Raw genomic sequence first — 21739 nt, forward strand, 5'->3', positions numbered from 1 at the left:
CCATAGCGATGCTTAAGTCCGTCCGAATCATGTTAGCAATAGCTGCATTTTTCGATTATGAAATCTAGCACATGGATGTCAAAACGGCGTTCCTTAACGGTTTCCTTAAAGAAGAGTTGTATATGATGTAGCCCAAACGTTTTGTTGATCCTAAAAATGCTAACAAAGTGTGCAAACTCCAGCGATCCATTTATGGACTGGTGCAAGCATCTCGGAGTTGGAATGAACGTTTTGATGAGGTGATCAAAGCATTTGGGTTTATACAAGTGGTTGGAGAATCTTGTATTTACAAGAAAGTGAGTGGGAGCTCTGTGGCGTTTCTAATATTATATGTGGATGACATATTGCTGATTGGAAACAATGTGGAGTTTTTGGAGAGCATAAAGGATTACTTGACTAAAGTTTTCTCTATGAAGGACCTAGGAGAAGCTGCTTACATTCTAGGCATTAAGATCTATAGGGATAGATCGAAACGCCTGATAGGACTTTCACAACGTACATACCTTGATAAAGTTTTGAAGAGGCTCAAAATGAAACAGTCCAAGAAGGGGTTCTTGCCAGTTTTACAAGGTACGATATTGAGTAAGACTCAGTGCCCAGCAACTGATAAAGATAGAGAGCATATGAGCACCGTCCCATATGCTTCAGCCATAGGTTCTATCATGTATGCAATGCTGTGCACTAGACCGGACGTTAGCGTGGCCATAAGTATGGCAGGCAGGTTCCAGAGTAATCCAGGAGTGGATCACTGGACAACGGTCTAGAATATCCTCAAGTACCTGAAAAGGACTAAGGAGATGTTTCTCGTGTATGGAGGTGACGAAGAGCTTGCCGTAAAAGGTTACGTCGATGCAAGCATTGACACAGATCCAAACAACTCTAATTCGCGGACCGGCTACGCATTTATTCTCAATGGGGGTGCGGTAAGCTGGTGCAGTTCCAAGCAAAGCGTCGTAGCTGATTCTACATGTGAAGCGGAGTACATGGCTGCCTCGGAGGTGGCTAAGGAGGGTGTCTGGATGAAGCAGTTCATGACGGATCTTGTGGTGGTGCCGAGCAAACTGAATCCAATAACCCTGTTTTGTGACAACATGGGTGCCATTGCCTTAGCAAAGGAACCACGGTTTCACAAGAAGACCAGACACATCAAACGACGCTTCAACCTCATCCGCGACTATGTCGAGGAGGAGGACGTGAATATATGCAAAGTGCACAAGGATCTGAATGTGGCAGACCCGCTGACTAAACCTCTTCCACGGGCAAAGCATGATCAACACCAGAACTGTATGGGTGTTAGATTTATTACAATGTAATTCGCATGGCGATGTGAGGGCTAGATTATTGACTCTAGTGCAAGTGGGAGACTGTTGGAATTATGCCCTAGAGGTAATGATAAATAAGTTATTATTATAATTCCTGTATCAAGATAATAGTTTATTATCCATGCTATAATTCTATTGAATGAAGAATTAGATACATGTGTGGATACATAGACAAAACACTGTCCCTAGCAAGCCTCTAGTTGCACTACTGAAATACAGAAATTTGCCGTCTGCCACGGCGGACGGCAAAGGGGGGAACCACGGACGGCAAAGGCTTTGCCGTCGGTCAGTAGACGGCAAACTAGACGGTAAAAAAATCTGGTGAAGAGGTTCTTTGTCGTCTGCTTTTGTAAAGCGGACGGCAAAGAATCTTTTCCATGAGGGGGCAGACGGCAGATTAACTAGGACGACATATACTGCAACGGCCCCGTCAAGTGTTAACGGCAGGCATCCTCTCTTTGCCGTCTGCCGTCCCCCTTTGCCATGTGGGGGCAGACGGTAAAGAGCGGAGAGAGAGGGGGCTGATTCACCCCTTTGCCGTCTGCCCACCCCCCTTTGCCATGTGGGGGCAGACGGCAAAGAGGGTAGAGAGAGGTGGCAGATTCCCCACTTTGTCGTCTGCCTAAGCCCCTTTGCCATGTGGGGGCAGACAGAAAAGAGGGGAATCTGCCCCATTTTAATTTATTTCTTATTATATCCAGCATTTTTAACAATAATCAGGATATATATATATATTTGACATAAATAAATTTCTTTCCGTACTCATAACCATATTAAAATAACTATCATCCATAGTGCGTACATATTATGCAAGTTGCATCCGTACCAAACCATATATTCCACCAGTTTCATCCACATGCATACAAAGTTTCATATATATCCATATACTACAATAGTTTCAATACAAGCCATGGTACAAGAAATCATCTTCAAGCATTCCATCAATATAATCCAAGCTTCCCGTGAAGTGAAGGTAATCTGCAAAATGACAAATAAGAAAGTTAGAATAATAATACTAGATGAAGAAGTGTATATATAGGTTATTTCGGAGAGAAATTAGCTAAGTATAAACCATTTAGGAGCTAACTAAGCTAATTATATCATCTAGGTGGAACCCTAGCTAACTATAGGTCGTTTCGGAGCTAACTTGGGTAAAATAGGTCATTCCAGAGCAAACTATGCTTATTAAGCCATTTTAGATCTAGCTAGGCTAATTATAGGCCATTTAATACCTAAGTTCGGGGGAATAGATCATCTTGCAGCTACGTAAGCCTTATTATGTCATTTAGGACAGAACTTAGCTAACTGTTGGTCATTTTTTATTAAATAGGTCATTTTGGAGCTAACTAAGCTAATTATGTCATTTCGTAGGATAATTAGCCAATTTAGCCTTTCTTGGATGAGTCTAAGCTACGTAGAAGAAGAGAAAGAGAAGAAGAAGTAAAAGAAGGAGGAGGAGGAGGAGGAGGAGGAGAAGCAGAAGGAAGAGGATAAGAAGAAGAAAAGAAGAAGGAGAAGGAGGAAGAAGGAGGAAGAAGAAGGACAAGGAGGAGCTCCTTCTCCTTCTTTTCCTCCTTCTTCTCCTTCTTCTTATCCTCCTCCTTCTCCTTCTTCTTCTTCTCTTCTTCTTCTCTTCTTCTTCTTCTTCCTTCCTTTCATTTTTCCTCTTTCTTCTCCTCTTGTCCCCTTCTTTGGGCTAAATTGGCTAAGAATGCCTTTTTGGAGCTAATTATGTCATTTCGAGGATAATTAGCTAAGTATAGGTCATGTTTTACTAAATAGACCATTTAGGAGCTAACTATGCTAATTATGTCATTTAGGTAGAACCCTAGCTAACTATAGGTCGTTTTGGAGACAACTTGGGTAAAATAGGTCATTCCGGAGCAAACTATGCTTATTAAGCCATTTTGGATATAGCTAGGCTAATTATAGGCCATTTAATACCTAAGTTAGGGGGAATAGGTCATTTTGCAGCTACGTAAGCCTTATTATGTCATTTAGGAGAGAACTTAGCTAACTGTAGGTGATTTTTATTAAAAAGGTCATTTTGGAGCTAACTAAGCTTATGTCATTTCGTAGGATAATTAGCCAATTTAGCCTCTCTTGGATGAGTCTAAGCTACGTAGAAGAACAGAAAGAGAAGAAGAAGTAAAATAAGGAGGAGGAGGTGGAGGAGGAGGAGGAGGAGATGGAGAAGGAAGAGGAGAAGAAGAAGAAAAGAAGGAGAAGGAGAAGGAGGAAAAAGGAGGAAGAAGAAGGAGAAGGAGGAGCTCTTAAGATCACTGCACCGAAATGAAACTCACCGTCCCCGCCACGTTAATGACTAGCATCGGCGGAGGGACTTGGCCGTTCTTCTCACACATGGACTGTACATTAGGTTTCGACAAGTCAAACTTTTTATTTATTAATGAAACGGACATTCGAATGCAAGATTTGAAATAACATGAAGAAGAAACTTACCACGAAGAGCTCGTATATGGCCCTGTTAGACGCATCATTCCGTGCCCTCTCCGCCTCCACCAATGCAGTCGTCCTCTCCTCTAGCTCCCTAATTTCCTTATCCTTCTCCCCCATAGCCGCATGCATTGCCTCTCTCTCTTTCTGAATAGCAGCCTGCAACACAACTCATTGTTAGCAATGTAATCATATTGGTTCCAACGCACAACATAATGCGCAAATATAGTTGAGTCCATTAAACTAACCTCAATGGCGAGCTCGACTGGCCGTGGACGACGTGTTATCTCCGGACAAGAGCTCGTTTGGTGTGCCTTTATCTGCCGGAGAGTGCTAGGACAACGTATAAGGCCGTCTCCAATGGTGATCGAGCCATGGGGCCTCCCGTTGCCAGCTATCATCACCAGCTCTGGATCAATAGGCCCCTCCCTCGGGTTAAAGTCCTCCCCTTTCCTCGCCTGCCCGTGATCTCTGTACTTCACGAGCTTGTGGTAGGAGGATATGTTTGTGAAGTTTTCTGGATGCTCGAGGTCAGACTCAGAGAATGCCTTGACCTTCTTGTACGAGGCAGTATGGGCCATCGCATACAGGTCGTACATCTGTGGCGCCTCCGTCTTATTGTGACACACCTAAAAGAGAGAGAGAGGAAAATTGTATTAGTAAAGGGCTCAAGATAGCATTAAGAATGAATTGCATGAGGCATGAAGCAAACCACATACCCAGTTCACGCCAAATTGGATTAAGTTGACGCTCCCTTGATGGTGTGGCACGCCAACCATTTTGCCACGCCTCTCCTTGGCGTTGTTATGGCTGGCCTCCCACGTTTCGGAGCACCACTGATCCACCAAGGCCTCCCAACAATCCATCTTATCCACACACCATCTCAGGGGCACCTAAGTTAATAAAGAGAAATTTGAGCGCGTAAGAACTAAATCAAGGAAACTAACTACAAAGCCTTAATAATATGTAATTACCTTCATGTAATGCTCCTTCTACATCTTAGTCTAATACGCCGCGTGGCATAGTAGTCTCGAACAGCCTGCACCCGAGCCTCGTGCCGAAAGTTTTGAAGTAGGCGGCGACATTCGGTTTCGATAACCTTTTCCGCGTCCTCCTCGTATCCCTCCTCACACCTGTAGTAGGTCTGCAAACGAGACAACACCGATTAGTACAATAAATAGCTATGGTTGATTTTTAATTGTGTGAAGCAGAAATTACCCAGAACTTTCGGATCACCATGCCCGCCCTCGTGTCGGACAAAACACCGTCGATCTCCACCTCCGGTGGGGCCGGGGCACCCAAGTAGTGCTCCCAGGTCATTCCTATCTCTCGCTCCCGACCGGGCAACGTAACAAACCCTGGGAAGTTTTTACGGCAAAGAACACCAAGGACGCTGTTGGGCTTGCGGACACCCTTGGCAACAATCGAACCCCTACAGTATGACAAATAAAAGCCAAAACATTAGATATTTGAGAAAACGCGAAGGCAAAAGGTTAAATAAGAGTAAATTAACTTACTTGTCCCCATTTGGCCTAATTGACCACCTCTACTCGGGGGTCGCTGGCACGAGCAGGAGCCCCAAACTACCATGCTGGTAGACGGTAGCCCCCTGACCCAGCTCCTCGTCGCTACCAGCATCCCGCTGGATCTCTTGGGACGTACCCTCTTCCCTGCTTTGCTTCGGAGTCGCCTGGAAGGAAGCCTCTGGGACACGAGTCTCGTGGGTCGAAGGCTCGCCGACCTGAGGCTCGTCGACCCGAGGCTCGTGAACCGGAGACCGTGTAGCCTCCACCTCAGACGAATCCACCCAAGAAGTCCTATGCTTAGGTGAATCAGCTTGGGGTGGTGGCAGAGACCGTGTAGCCGCCACCTCAGAAGGCGTGGCATCCACCGCCCTACCTCTCCCGCGGCCACGTGTACCTTTCGTACAACATAAATACCAACATGAGTATTAAAATGTATATAAATACCAATATGCATACAACATGAGTACAACATAAATACCAACATGAATACAACGTGTACCTTTAGGACCTCTCGGCTTCGCGGGGGGTCGACCTCCTCTCACGGGGGGCGCTCCTTGCATAGTAGAGAGCAACACACTCCGAAGAGGCGAGGTAGGAATGGAAGTACCCATCCCATCACCCGCCGACTAAGAAGGTGCCGCGGAGTGCTTTCGACCCTTTCCCACCATCTTTCAACCCCTGTCATGACAAAGAGTAAATGAAATTAGTACAACATAAATACCAATAGGACTAATAAAATGTATATAATTTAAGTGTATCATCGTCATAAATACCAACATGACTAATAAAACTTGAATACCTAACATGAACTCAAAATTTATATACAGTATAATAGTTGAATACCTAACATGAACTAATAACAATCGTGCTTGTCTATATATGCTTCGGGGGTCAATAAATGCATCATGATCATCACTATCATCAATAAATGCATCATCATCATCACTATCACGAAGAACATGTGGAAGGCCACCATTATGTAGTCGGTCAAGAAGTGACAGGTCATCCGCAGCAGTAACCTCTTCTTCTTCCAGCTCTTCCTGTTCGGGCTCAGGGGTTAAGACGGATTCACTGTCGCTGTCTACTTCAATGTTCTAGGGTGAAGTAGAGCGGTTCTTGAAACGTTTCTTGGACATACGTGTTTCTTGGAAGAATTATACTTCATATGTGTTTGGGTTAATGTGAGGTTCATAATCCTCTTCATTGAGGGTAGGTTGTCTAAAATGTGGTCGCACTTCATAAACAACATCCCAACCTTTGAGAAAACTTGTGTCGCCTGTTGAGCCGTAATATAGACATCGGGAACATCTAAGTGGGTGTTTTGGTTGATTTCGACTAGTCCTATATGTTCATGAGTCCTTCTAGTCTCCCTCGGCTCAAACCAATAACATTTCAAGACTACGACGGTCGGTGGGTTTTCACCATAGAATAGAAGTTCATAAATTCCTTCAACTCTTCCATAATACTCGATGTCTCCTTCTCCGATAGCAGAGACAGAACAATTTGTAGACTTTAGGTCGGGCATAGATAGCTCTTTGCCAAAGGTACAAAAGTGATATCCGTTGATGTTGTATTTGTCAAATGAACGGACCTTATTGTCAAAATCATTAGCGACTTGTCTCAACTCGGCGTCCATAGACTCTGCATCAGCCTACAAGTTTAATACGAAAGAATGGATGCATTAGCCGCAAATTAGACAAAGAAATCAAATGGGCCCTTAATGGTAATTAATTACCCTTTGTTTGAACCAAGAGATGAAACCGGGACACTCGCCTCCATGCTTTGTGAGATGCTCATACTCTTCGACAGAATCCTTTTCGATGACCGCTCCATCCAAGAATTCGACAATGTATCGACTATATCAAATATCCGAGAATAAGAGTAGTTCAAAGCAATTAGAAGTTGAGGAACAATAAATTACCGAGAACTTAGTCGATGTACGGCCGCACTTCTGTTAGGTTGGTCAAGATATACAATGAAATGGTCTGCCATTCTTCCACATCCAACGATTTCCTTTTCAAAGCACCGGATAGTGCGAGCTTACCTTTGAATAGGTTGAGGTTGGATCGAACTTTTTTTCGATTGCCATCATTGTACCGAGGCTTCGGGTTATGCAAATGATGATCTTTGACTTCGTAGTGTGCTGTCACGAAGTTTGCCGCCTCCTGAGTAATGAATGGCTCGGCCATCGATGCTTCAATTATACGTTTATTTTTACACTTAGCTCGAAGCATCTTCTGCATCCTCTCAGTTGAGTAGCACCATCGATTTTGAACGGGCCCCCCATTCTTGCCTCGGTCGGGAGATGCAAAATCAAATGTTGCATTGGATTAAAGAAGCCCGGTGGAAAGATCTTTTCTAATTTGCAGATCAACTCTGACGCCAACTCTTCTATTTCATCTAGCATGCCACGCGATAGTTCTTTCGCACACAGAGAATAGAAGAAATAGCTCAGCTCTGCTAGTACTAGCCAATCATCCTCAGGGATAAAGCCACTCAACATTACCGGCATTACCCGCTCAATCCATATGTGCCAATGATGACTCTTGAGCCCAAATATTTTCAATTTCTCAAGACTCGCTCCCCTCTTTAGATTCAGAGCATACCCATCGGGGAACATCAACCGCATTTTCACCCACAATAGCATTTCCCTCATAGCTGGCCTTTCAAGATTGAACCATGCCTTTGGCTTCGCTATGCTTTGCTTTCCTTTCCGTTGTCGCAAGTTTTGCAACGGTCTATCACATATATCCTCCAGGTCGATTCTAGCCTTAGGATTATCTTTTGACTTCCCCTCTATGCTGAACAATGTACCAAAAATGGCCTCCGCAATATTCTTTTCAGTGTGCATCACGTCAATGTTGTGTGGGCAAAGGAGGTCTTTGAAGTAAGGCATATCCCATAAGCATGACTTGTGAGTCCAGGCGTGTTCCGTATTATACCCTTTGAAGTATACTGGACACAAAGGATCAGGCTCGAGAGCGTTTAACTGATCAAGGGTCTGTTGGCCTGTCAACGCAGCTAGTGTAGTGTTTTTGACAACTCTACCTTTGATGAAATTCTTCTTGTCTTTTCTGAACTTATGGTGAGGATCCAGGAATTGTAAATGCATGTCGAAGCAAGAATACTTGCGACTAGCCTGCAGCCAACGGAACTGAAGAGCTGCCTTGCATGTGGTGCACGGAAACCTTCCATGCACACACCAGCCAGCGAATAGCGCAAACGCCGGATAATCATGCATCGAGTACATGTACCACACATGCATTTTGAAATTTGTTTTGGTAGCCACGCCGTAGGTCTTGATCCCATTATCCCAGGCTTCTTGCAACTCATCCTTAAGCGGCTGCATGTACACATTCATATTCTTCCCCGGATAGTTGGGCCCTGGAATTATCAACGTCAGGAAAATGTTCTTTCTTTTCATAATCTCTCTGGGTGGCAAATTTAGTGAAATGACAAATACAGGCCAACAACTGTATTGTGCTGCCATCATACCATACACATTGAACCCATCCGTACAGATGGCAACTCTAGGGTGCCTTGGATCTTCCGATTTATCCTTATGTAATGCATCGAAGTGCCTCCACGCAAAACCATCTGAAGTGTGTACCAGCATCTTGTTCCCATCCGCATCTAGTTCGGTTCTTTTGCCCAATTTGTGCCATGTCATCTGTGTGGCCGTCTCTTCAACCATGAAAAGACGTTGAAGTCTTGGTACGATTGGCAGATACCGAAGAACACTAATGGGGATTTTGGTCTGATTCTTCTCACCGATGCCGTTGTCTACCACTATATACCTGGAAGAGTTGCAAATGGGGCAATTGTTCAAGTCCACATACTCAAGCCTAAATAAGGCACATCCATTCTCACAGGCATGTATCTTCTCATAGGGCATCTTAAGTACACGGAGGATTTTCTCTGACTGGTATGGGTTTGCAGGCAGTACATGGCCTTTGGGTAGAAAGCGTCTAAATATCGTCATCATCACGTCGTAGCATTCTCTGCCTAGGTTGAATTGAGCCTTCAGAGCCATTACTTGCGCGAAGGCATCCAGCTAACAAAGCTCAGTCTGCTCGTGGAGAGGACGTTTTGAAGACTCCAACATTTCATAGAAGGCCTTTGCAGATTCCTCCATCTCATCGTCCGAATACCGAGCATCATCAAAGTCTTGCACCATGTCTTCAATCCCGGTACCATGCTCATCGATGCGACGACGAATCACCTCAGCTCTGGCACGTTGGTCCGACTCACAATGAAAAGTCCACACTGTATAATTAGGCGTAAAACCCCACTTTTGCAGGTGTTTACCCATTTCAAACTCTGTCTGCTTTTTCCAGTTGTCGCAGTTGGGATAGGGGCACCATGTTTTTTGCTGGCCATTTGCAAATGAGGCTCTCACAAACCCCCTGGTTTTTGTTAACCATTCATGGGTCATGTCTTTCTGATTAGGGTGACCAGTGTACATCCAAGCACGATCACTCATGTTGCCTAGCTACCTATGGGGGCACAAGAAATAAATATATAATTCATCATCTATATTCATACGCTAATCAAATTTGTCAGTTTTAATACGTCCATGCAACCAACACGCTAATAGGTAAAGATAGGTCCTAATCCCACCCGAGTATGTGTAGACTGGGTTCGTTTTCCCATGCTCTGCTCCAGATGCGACGCATAATTTCAGCAGCACCTCCCCGTTGTTCTCCTGATACACGTCTCGGCAATAAGCAGAGAGGATGTGTACCCGGAGAACAATAGGGGAGGCACTGACGAAATTCCGCATCGGATCCGGAGCACAGCATACGGGAAAACAAACCCAATCTACACATACTCGGGATGTCCATGGATAATGTTGGACAACTCGAAAGGATGGCGGTTATAAATATGCAAAGAAATGCATATTTATAGATGTCGCCCTTTCGAACGGGAGACGCATACTGGTCACGCATACTCATGATTGAAGAAAGCTATAGCTAGCAAGTTTCGTCAGCACGAAGACCGAGACAGAGCAAATTAAGGGGGTAGGAGGAGAAGTCATTTGTGCTCACCAACAAACGCAAGGGCGGAGCTCGTCCAACGCACGTGGAGGTCGTCGAACAACTGCACATTGAAATTCACACGATCAACACAAATACGATGTTTTTATAATTAACGTAATCGGAAAATATGTGACCTAACTCATAATTTACAAAACTATGACCTCGTGGGCCTCTGGAAGGCCGAAAAGCACCTTCTCATTCAAAAGAAGGCAGAAGAGGTGTCGGGGGTCGGGGCTTAGTGGCGTCGGGAGTCAATGTCGTCGAGGGTCAGTGCTGTCGGGTGTCGGTGGTCGGGAGTCGGGTTAAATGCGTCGATGGTTGGGGGTCAGTGTCGTCGGGGGTCGAGGGTCACTAGCGTCGGGGGTTGGGGTCTTTTCGATCAACAAGAGGCCAAAGAGGTGTCGAGGTCCCGGGGTTGGGGGTTAGTGGCGTCGGGGGTCGGGAGTAGGGGGTCGGGGGTGGGGGGTCGAGGGTCAGTGGCGTCGGTGGTCGGGGGTCGGGGGTCAGTGGTGTCGGGTGTCGGGGGTCGGGAGTCGGTGGTCGGGGGTCAGTGGTGTCGGGCGTCGGGAGTTACGGGTCGGGGGTCTGTGGTGTCGGGCGTCGGGGGTCGGGGTCGGGAGTCGGGTGTCAGTGGCGTCGGGGGTCGGGGGTCGAGGGTCGGGGGTTGGTTGCGTCGGGCGTCGAGGGTTGGTGGCGTCGGGCGTCGGGGGTCGGGTGTCGGGGGTCAGTGGTGTCGGGTCTCGGGGGTCGGGAGTCGGGTGTCAGTGGCGTCGGGGGTCGGGGGTCGAGGGTCCGGGGTTGGTGGCGTCCGGCGTCGGGGGTCGTGGGCGGGGGGTCGGGGGTCGGGGTCCTTTTCTTTCTTCTTCTCCTCTCTCCACTTTTTCTTCTTCTTCTTCTCTCTCCTCCTCCTCTTCTTCTTGTTCTTCTTCTTTTCTCTCCTCTTCCTCTTCTTCTTCCTCTTCTTCTTCTTCTTCTTTTCTCTCCTCTTCCTCTTCCTCTTCTTCTTCTTTTTCTTCTTCTTCTTCTTCTTCTACTTCTTTCTCCTCCTCCTCCTCCTCCTCCTCTTCTAACAGTAACCTAATTAACACTAAACTAATAGTAACCTAACTAACCTAAACTAACAATAACCTAATTAACATTAAACTAATACTAACCTAATTAACCTAAACTAACATTAACCTAATTAACACTTAGAGTAACCTAAACTAAGAGATGCACTGAAATGAAAAAAAGAAAAAAAGAAAGAAAATGAACTTACCAGGGAAGTTGCCGCGGGGAGGGGGTGGCCGCAGGGAGGGGTGTGGCCGCCGGGAGGGGTGTGGCCGCGGGGAGGGGGTGGCCGCAGGGAGGGGTCGCCGGGAGGGGTGTGGCCGCGGGGAGGGGGTGTCCACAGGGAGGGGTCGCCTAGGGGAGGGGTGTGGCCGCGGGGAGGGGGTGTCCACGGGGAGGGGCCGGGGTGGCCGCGGCGAGGGGGTCACCGCGGGGAGGGGAGCGCCGTGGGGAGGGGGTCGCCGGTGGGAGCGAGGCGGGGCGGCGGCGGCGGCGAGTGACAGTGAGCGCGAGGGGGAGAGAGACTGTACTGTGGGAGGGGAGAGACAGATAGTGAGTGCGAGGGGGAGAAGACGGCCGTTACACGGTCGGCCCCTTTGTCGTCCGCCCCCCGACGGCAAAGGGCCCCACGGCAGACGTCAAAGGCCGACCCATGGCACAGTTAGCCTTCCGTCGGACACGGCAGGCACGGGACCCACCCGTGCTCTTTGTCGTCTGCCCTTGGTCCCTTTGCCGTCCGCTGGCAGACGGCAAAGGCCCGACACATGGCAAATAGTATTTTCGCCATCAGTCAGCCCTTTTCCGTCTGCCTTGTGCCAACTGACGGCAAATAGCTTCTTTGCCATCAGCCAGCAGACGGCAACGACATGGCTGACGGTAAAGAACTGGATTCCAGTAGTGCTGGCTAGCCAGTTGATCAACGATAGTCAGGGTCTTCTGACTATGTACAAGGCGTTGTTGCTTGATAACTGGATCACATCATTTGGTGAATCATGTGATGCACTAGACCCAAACTAATAGACGTAGCACGTTGATCGTGTCATTTTGTTGCTACTGTTTTCTGCGTGTCAAGTATTTATTCCTATGACCATGACATCATATAACTCACTGACCCCGAAGGAATGGTTTGTGTGTATCAAACGTCGCAACGTAACTGGGTGACTATAAAGATGCTCTACAGGTATCTCCGAAGGTGTCCGTTGAGTTAGTATGGATCAAGACTGGGATTTGTCACTCCGTGTGACGGAGAGGTATCTCGGGGCCCACTCGGTAATACAACATCACACACAAGCCTTGCAAGCAATGTGACTTAGTGTAAGTCACGGGATCTTGTATTACAGAACGAGTAAAGAGACTTGCCGGTAAACGAGATTGAAATAGGTATGCGGATACTGACGATCGAATCTCGGGCAAGTAACATACCGAAGGACAAAGGGAATGACATACGAGATTATGTGAATCCTTGGCACTGAGGTTCAAACGATAAGATCTTCTTGGAATATGTAGGATGCAATATGGGCATCTAGGTCCTGCTATTGGATATTGACCGAGGAGTCCCTCGGGTCATGTCTAAATAGTTCCCGAACCCGCAGGGTCTGCACACTTAAGGTTCGACGTTCTTTTATGCGTATTTGAGTTATATGGTTGGTTACCGAATGTTGTTCGGTGTCACGGGTGAGATCACGAACGTCACGAGGGTTTACGGAATGGTTCGGAGACGAAGATTGATATATAGGATCACCTCATTTGGTTACCGGAAAGTTTTCAGAATTACTGGGAATGTACCGGGAGTGACGAATGGGTTCTGGATGTTCAACGGGGGGGGGGGGGGCAGCCCACCCCGGGGAAGCCCATACGCCTTAGAGGTGACGCACTAGCCCTTAGTGGGCTGGTGGGCAAGCCCAAGAAGGCCCCTGCGCAGGATAAAAGAAAATCAAAGAGAAAAAAAGGGGGAAGTGGGAAGGAAGGGAAGGACTCCACCTTGCAATCCTAGTTGGACTAGGAGTGGAGGAGGATTCCTCCTCTCCCCCTTCGGCCGACCCCCTTGGGGCTCCTTGAGCCTCAAGGCAAGGCCCCTCCCCTCCCACCTATATATACGGAGGTATTAGGGCTGATTTGAGACAACTTTGCCACAGCAGCCCGACCACATACCTCCACGGTTTTCCCTCTAGATCGCGTTTCTATGGATCTCGGGCGGAGCCCTGCTGAGATTAGATCACCACCAACCTCCGGAGCACCGTCACCCTGCCGGAGACCTCATCTACCTCTTCGTCTCTCTTGCTGGATCAAGAAGGCTGAGATCATCGTCGAGCTGTACGTGTGCTGAACACGGAGGTGTCGTCCGTTCGGCACTAGATCGGAGCGGATCATGGGACGGATCGCGGGACGGTTCATGGGACGGTTCGCGGGGCGGATCGAGGGACGTGAGGACGTTCCACTACATCAACTGCGTTTATTAACGCTTGTGCTGTGCGATCTACAAGGGTACGTAGATCTGAAATCCCCCTCGTAGATGGACATCACCATGATAGGTCTTCGGGCGTGTAGGAATTTTTTTTTTCCCATGCGATGTTCTCCAACACTTTGCCTATATAATTTTTGCAAAATGAGAAGCACTCTTGGGTGATATACCCCTCGAGGATGCTCCCCTCGGGACGGGACATGTTAAGAACGAATCCTTTGATGACCCCATTCATCCTCTCAAACGACATCATGATGTGAAGGAATGTCGGCCCGAGATCGATGACGTCGTCCATGATGTGGACACACAGATGCACCATGGCGTCAAAGAACGCAGGCGGGAAGTACATCTCAAGCTCACATAGCATGACAATGATCTCTTCTTGTAGTCGTCGGAGCTGCTGCACACTGATGGACTTTCGAGAGATAATGTCAAAGAAGTTGCAGAGACCAGTAAGCGTCTCATAGACGTGCTTGTCCATTATCCCTGTAATGGCAACCGAGAGTATCTGCGTCATCATTACGTGACAATCATGAAACTTCATCCCCATGAACCTTATCTTCTTAGTGTATAGAAATGTGCTTCTCGTCCCACGATAATCGGAACTGACTTTGATTCCCATAAGGCACTTGATGAATTGATCGATCTCCTTCGGACTTAAGGTGAAACAAGAAGGGGGGCAACAATTATCCTCCTTCTTGTTGACTTTTCTTCCCCTTGGCCCCACCATCGTCTCCGTCTCCGCCTCCTTCGTCGACTTTTTATGGGGCATGTGGAGATCCCTCCTCATTTCCAAATCTTCCAAGTCTTTCCTTGCCTTTGGCCCATCCTTGGTCTTCTCTGGCATGTTCATCAGTGTCCCAAGCAAGCTCTCGAGGACATTGTAAGTGATATGCATTTGATCAAGGCAATGAGGCGTGTCATGATTGGGCCAGTACTCCAAGTCCAAGAAAACAGACCTCGTTTTCCACACCTTCAGCAAGGGCTTTGACGCCTTTTCCATCTTTCCCGACGTGGGGCACTATTCCGAGTTATTCAACGACTCATTGATTTCGGCACCGCACCTCTTACGTGGAGGTCCTCGATGCTCAACCAAACCATTGAATAGATCTCCACATTTTCACCACGGTTCATCCTTTTTGAGCCATCTACGATGCCCAATGTAAAAGTTTTTCCCAGACCCGCCATCTTTCGTTGACGTAAGCTGATGAGACATATATCATCCATGCACCTCATGCATCCGCAATATTCGTGGCACACCTGGCCTGAGGTGTACCCAAAACCGAGATAGTCGTGCACCGTCATCATCAGCATAGCTCTCATATAGAAATAATCTCTTGTGCTGGCATCCCATGACTTGACCTGCGATTTCCTTAACGTGTCTAGATCCTCTTTTAGAAGCCCCATATACAGGTTAATATTATTCCCCGACTCTTTATGACCCACAAGTATAGGGGATCAATTGTAGTCCTTTCAATAAGTAAGAGTGTCGAACCCAACGAGGAGCAGAAGGATCTCACAAGTGGTTTTCAGCAAGGAAATATCTGCAGGCACTGAAATTATCGGTAACAAGTGATTGTGTGGTGAGATGATTCATAGCAAGCAACAAGTAACAAAAGTAGAAACGGTGCAGCAAAGTGGCCGAATCCCTTTTGTAGAAAGGGACAAGCCTGGACAAAGTCTTATAGGAGGAAAAACGCTCCCGAGGACACACGGGAATTTCTGTCATGCTAGTTTCATCATGTTCATATGATTCTCATTCATTACTTTGATAGTTTGATATGTGGGTGGACCGACGCTTGGGTATTGCGCTTACTTGGACAAGCATCCCACTTACGATTAACCCCTGTCGCAAGCATCCGCAACTACGAAAGAAGAATTAAGACAAAGTCTAACCATAGCATTAAACTAGTGGATCCAAATCAGCCCCTTACAAAGCAACGCATGAACTAGGGTTTAAGCTTCTGTCACTCTAGCAACCCATCATCTACTTACTACTTCCCAATGCCTTCCTCTAGGCCCAAATAATGGTGAAGTGTTATGTAGTCGACGTTCACATAACACCACTAGAGGAAAAACAACATAGAACATATCAAATTACCGAACGAATACCAAATTCACATGACTACTATTAGCATGACTTATCCCATGTCCTTAGGAACAAAAGTAACTACTCACAAAGCATAATCATATTCATGACCAGAGAGGTAATGAGTAGCATCGAGGGTCTGAACATAAACTCTTCCACCAAGTAATCCAACTAGCATCAACTACAAAGAGTAATCAACACTACTAGCAACCTTACAAGTACCAATCGGAGTCACGAGACGGAGATTGGTTACAAGTGATGAACTAGGGTTTGGAGATGAGATGGTGCTTATGAAGATGTTGATGGTGATGAGTCCCCTCCGATGAGAGGAGTGTTGGTGATGACGATGACGATGGCAGGATCGTCCTGTCGGAGCTCTAAATTGGTTCTGCTCAAGTTCCGCCTCATGGCGGCGGCAAATCCACGAAAAAGCTCCTCCCTGATTTTTTTCCTCGACGAAACCCTTCATATAGCAAAAGAGGGGGGCAAGTGGGCCAGGAGGGTGCCCACAAGCCCCCATGGCGCGTCCTGGGGGGCGGCCGCGCCGTGCAGGCTTGTGGCCACGCCCTGGCGCCCCTCTGGCGCTTCTTCGGCCCAGTATTTTTGATAAATCAGGAAAAAAATCCTCGTTGATTTTTACGATGTTTGGAGTTGCGCAGAATAGGTATCTCAACTTTGCTCCACTTTCAGGCCAGAATTCCAGTTGCCGGCATTCCCCCTCTTCATGTAAACCTTGCAAAATAAGAGAGAAAAGGCATAAGAATAGTAACGTGAAGTGAAATAACATCCAAAGAAGCAATAAATATCAACATGAAACATGATGCAAAATGGACGTATCAGTTGTTTTGGTCCTCGAATCAGCTTGCTCATGTGTATGTACTTTGTCTTCATGCACTTCCATGGGGGAGGTTTTACATCCATACAAATACGGGCCATGTGCTGTGGTTGGTGCTCTCGTTTCCAAACAGATTCATGCCCTCGATACTCGCACCAATCATGATGTTCCTTGCATCTTCGCCAAAAAATCAATATTCGGTGTTCAATGCTCTCCACTGGCTACCATTTGTGAGGTGTTTCAGCTTCGGATTATCTCCATCATCGGGCTTCTTCCTCTCCAGGTGCTAGCGCATGAGCTTTGCTTCCTTAGGATATTCGAAATACCGCTGCAGACGGGGAGTGATCGGAAAGAACCATACAACTATCTGAGGAGCTTTCTTTCCTACCTTCTTGTATTGAGAAGCATTGCACACTGGACACTTGGTTATTTCCATGTGCTCCACCCGATAAATGATGCAATCGTTGAACGATGCATGGTATCTAATGTGCGGCAGATCAAGAGGGCAAACGATTTTCTTGGCCTCCTTGACACTAGTAGGACACAGGTTCCCCGCAGGAAGAACATTATTATGTAGATACTTCAAATCTTATCGAGTCTTTTATTTGTCCATTTCTTTTTGGCATTCGTCTTTAGAAGTTCGAGCGTGAAACTCAAGCGGGTCACCTTGGGATCGCAACCGTCATATAATTGAGTCTGCGAGCTACTTCAAGTTGTGCTAGCTTTGCCTCCTCTCTAGAAGCAACTCTGTAGCTATTTGTACTCTTGCGAAGGAGTTCTTGAAAATGAGGGTCCTCCATGAAACCATTGGTAGCATCGAATAATGTGGTGTCTCTGTTGTCTCTTCTTCCCCATGTCCGAACTCTGCCCCGCCGCCGTGTCCGGACTCTTCCCTGCCGCCGTGTCCGAGCTCTTTCCCGCCGCTGTGTTCGGACTCTTCCCCGCCGCCATGTCTGGCGTCATCATCTTCGTCTAGTCCCATGTCGTTATTCCCTGCCATGTGGACATCCTCATCATCATCTTCACTTATCCACCGAGTATAGCCATCCATGAAACCATTGATCAGCAAGTGGGCCTTCAAACTGCCATGATCAAAAGGGTCCAAAATTACTCCTTTGCATCTTGTACACGGACATCTACTCCGAGTACATTTATTTGCATACATCTCCATCACCGCGGATTGCAGGTATCGCTCCGTCTTCCATACACTCACCTTCATGACTACATGGTATAACAAGCAAAAGGTGATAAACAAAATGCATGCATGCATAAAAGTCATATAAAAATTTGGCATGACCTTGCCTAAAAATAGGACATATCGAGTTTGCTCGAAATTCGCAGAAACGGAAATAAATCAATATTTCGGCAAAACATAAGCAACTCACGGGCATGTCACTCACCCAAATCCCTTCATATCGCAAACACACATATTTCCATTATTGAAATGCATAACTTTTTACTCACCTATACCCTGAAAGAGATTGTGCACGACTAAATAAATAGCTAGATCTAGTTGTTGTGAGGAGAGATGACTCTAGCTAACCATTGGAGAGGGAGAGATATGATCTAGCTAGATCTATATGTATGGAAGGAGGGAAAGCCAAATAAATGTGGAAGATAGAGGTAGAAGAGGTTAGTTGTGGAGGAGAATTAATTAGGGTGGAGGGGGCATTAATGGGGAGAGAAGAGAGGTACAAGGAAGAGAGAAGAAGGGCATCAATGGTTGAGAAGTAACTTAGAGAGAGAAGAGGAGAAAGGAGGTGATAGGGCAAAGGGGGGAGGAAGGGGGGAGAGGGGGTGTGTGGGTGAAAAGATGCCACCAGCCACGCGTAGCAGTAGCGCTGCTTTCTGAAGGGCGCTAGTACTATTGGTTGATTGCCGAACTACTACTCTTTTTTAGAACAACACTACTTCAAAGTGGGGCCCAATAGCAGTAGCGTTGATTGCCACCGGGTGCTACTACTATTCTACTTAGCCCTAGCGCTTTTTACAAGTGCACGTTCTACTACTGCTACCATCGGTGGTCTCGTTGGGTCCCGTTTAGCAGTAGCATTTTTTACAACTCCGGTGCTACTACTCAGGGCTTAGCAGTAGTGCTTGGCAGCGTCCTACCTATATGGTTTTTCCTACGAGTGAGTTGGTGCCCACCATGGGTCAAACGCACGATGGAGTTGAGTTCTTGAAGGCAGCTCTTCCAAGGATAGATGGATCTCTGATCGAAGTGATGACCAAGAGTCGCTGCGGTAAGCTTTACATCGATGACTCAGACTGGGGTCCCGAGGCCGGCTCAATCGATTATGGGTACCGGGTCCCCTTCAGCAAGATCCACGTGTTCATCGGCAAGATCGACGCATTAGGACCCAGATCGTACATCCGCACCAACATCGTCGAGCTGGCTCGGCAAAAGCAACCCCGTCGTGTTCAACCCTGCCCGAAGCACGTCTTTGTTGGTTTTACTCAGGGGTTTGAACTTGCCGACAACTCCATGACCAGAGGGGATACCCTTTTAAACTTTGTCGATGGCGAGTCATCGACTGGTGATACCGAGTCGATCTGCCAACTTTTTGATCGCAAGCTTGGGGGCTGGACAGATGATTTGTAGTTTATGGAAGCCACACCAAGCCACCGTCTATATGGAAGGAACCGTTGTGGCCCACAATTACACCGTCGCCGGAGTAGCGAATGGCACTAGCGAGTCAGCATGAGACTCAGGAGCCGCCGGCATAGGCAAGACGTTGTCTCAAGCCTTAGCGGACTTGATGATAGAAATGGAAAACCTTCTGGCATCACCGGTTACATCAGAAAGCCAGGAGGAGCACAACACGGAGCTAACTAAACTTAGAGCTAAGAAGACCAGGAACCAGGGGGAGATCAACGCTAAAAATGTTCACATGTCAGCACTACAGGTCCACATCCATGTTGAGAGTGGCGTTTAAAGGTAGAAGCATGGCAGCTGGGACTCCGCTAAGACGCCTCAAAAGTTGTTCACCTGTGGAGACAGTAGAGCCGCCGACCTCTTAACCTTGATCCAGACCGATTGTTCAATATGCCGCAGCACCCACCAGAGACCGGGCAACCTTAAGTGGAACAACCGCATCATCTGGCTCAGCAGCCTCAGACGGCTCAGCCACTGCCGACTCAGCCATCACCACGCTATTTCTGCATGCCGGTGTGTCACTTCTCTAACCCGGTGAATACTATGCTGGCATGGACTCGCCACCTTGAAGCCCTTCCGGTTACTAGAAACACATCAATTGAAGTTGAAGCTAGGAACGGCATCGATATGTTGAAAACAACAGTCATCCAGCAACGCAATGTTCGTATAGTCAAGACCGGGTTCATTCTACACCTATGCAAGTCACAGTAATAGTTGCCACGATTCACCAATAGTGTCTAGTAGTGGTCGCACGCAACAACCTCGGAATTCCCAAAACCGGCCTGTGGTTTCAGCTGCCCAAGCAATAGTGGACGCGCCTTGAGCCAGCCGAGAAGCAAAAGGTGTAGCGACCCGACTCAACGAGTCAAGCCTCTGGTGTTTCTGTACCATCCCAACATCATGCTGGTACACACACAGTACATAATGTATATATTCAAGAGTGCAATCACACAACTTTATTAATCGAAATCTCATAAAGAGTACTTTATTACAATAAAGGAGTACAATAAAGTGGCTAAAGGCCAACTCATGAGATTATCTAACGAAGACTAAGCGGAAGCATCAGGTAGACGAGTCCATCCGACTCCAAGGGCATGTCGCTGAGCGTAGAACCGTAGCCTCACTCCTGGTCGGAAAAGTACTCTGCAACATGATACATTGCAGCCGCATAGGTCAGCATATTGAATATGCTGGCAAATCATCAAGAGAGGGAGTAAAATAATAATCAACTATCTCTACATGCATATTTGGCCGGTGGAGCTAAGTTTTCCATAAAGCCAGTTTTATCCTACAACAAAAGGGGTCGAAAGCAAAATATTACTACATGTTTGTTGTTAACGAGATGGTTCCGCCAACCAGTTCTCGTACCCGAATAGTTGTTAACACCCACATCATTATTAAGTTGTGTCGAGAGTTCAGGGGAAATTCAATGCCTTCGGCTCAAGTTGTCCATGACCGTGGACACGACTAATCGATTAGGTTGGGTACTCTGCAGAGTTTGGCACACATTCCCAACAAGATTTGATCGCCTCCGGGTTTGTCCTCGCACTTCAGGGTGTTTGAAGACCGGATGATCAAAACATGGTCTTTCAACGGGTCCCTCTGAATCCCTGTCGGTGCCCATCCATTCCTACCGTTCGTCTACATCTGCTAGCACCGCCTGTCCAGAGTCGCCGCGTTGTCCAACCAAGCCAGAGCCCATAATGACTTGTGGCTGTGCAGGTAAGCCTTGGGTCTTGAAAATATCCGTCCGTCTCTTTGAGCCTGGGTGAAGCTTTCCGCAGGATGACATGGCCTCTCCAGCATCCCGGGCATCCACTGGGTTTTCCAGGGAGCCGGTTGATCCTTCACGTGGTCAAAGGGGTAAGGGTATTGTCTAACTATTTGAGGTGAGAGAGAACATTCGATGAAATCAGAAGAGATGAGAAGTAAAAGGTGTTGTTGAAAATAAAATTTTTGAGAGATCCTTTCCTAAGAAGTTTCCAGTTTCTAGGGTCACGTCCTACAGTCAACATGTGCTCTGATACAATCTCTGTAGTGACCCGGCTCAAGACGAGTCAAGCCTCTGTGTATCTGTGCCATCCCTAGATCAGTATGCTGGCACACACAGTACATGAGTGTATATATCAAAGTGCAATCACATGTAAATAGCATCGAACTGATATATACCTTAAATATTTCAGAGGAATGAGTCAAGGGAGTGGAGTCACAATAAACACCAACGGCAAGTTGAGTGTAGACCGTACCCTGAATCATACTCTTACTCGTTGAAGAAAAATATCTGCAACATAAGACGTTGCAGCCATG

The sequence above is a fragment of the Hordeum vulgare genome, chromosome 6H (assembly GCF_904849725.1).
Source record: "Hordeum vulgare subsp. vulgare chromosome 6H, MorexV3_pseudomolecules_assembly, whole genome shotgun sequence".
Taxonomy (NCBI): Eukaryota; Viridiplantae; Streptophyta; class Magnoliopsida; order Poales; family Poaceae; genus Hordeum; species Hordeum vulgare.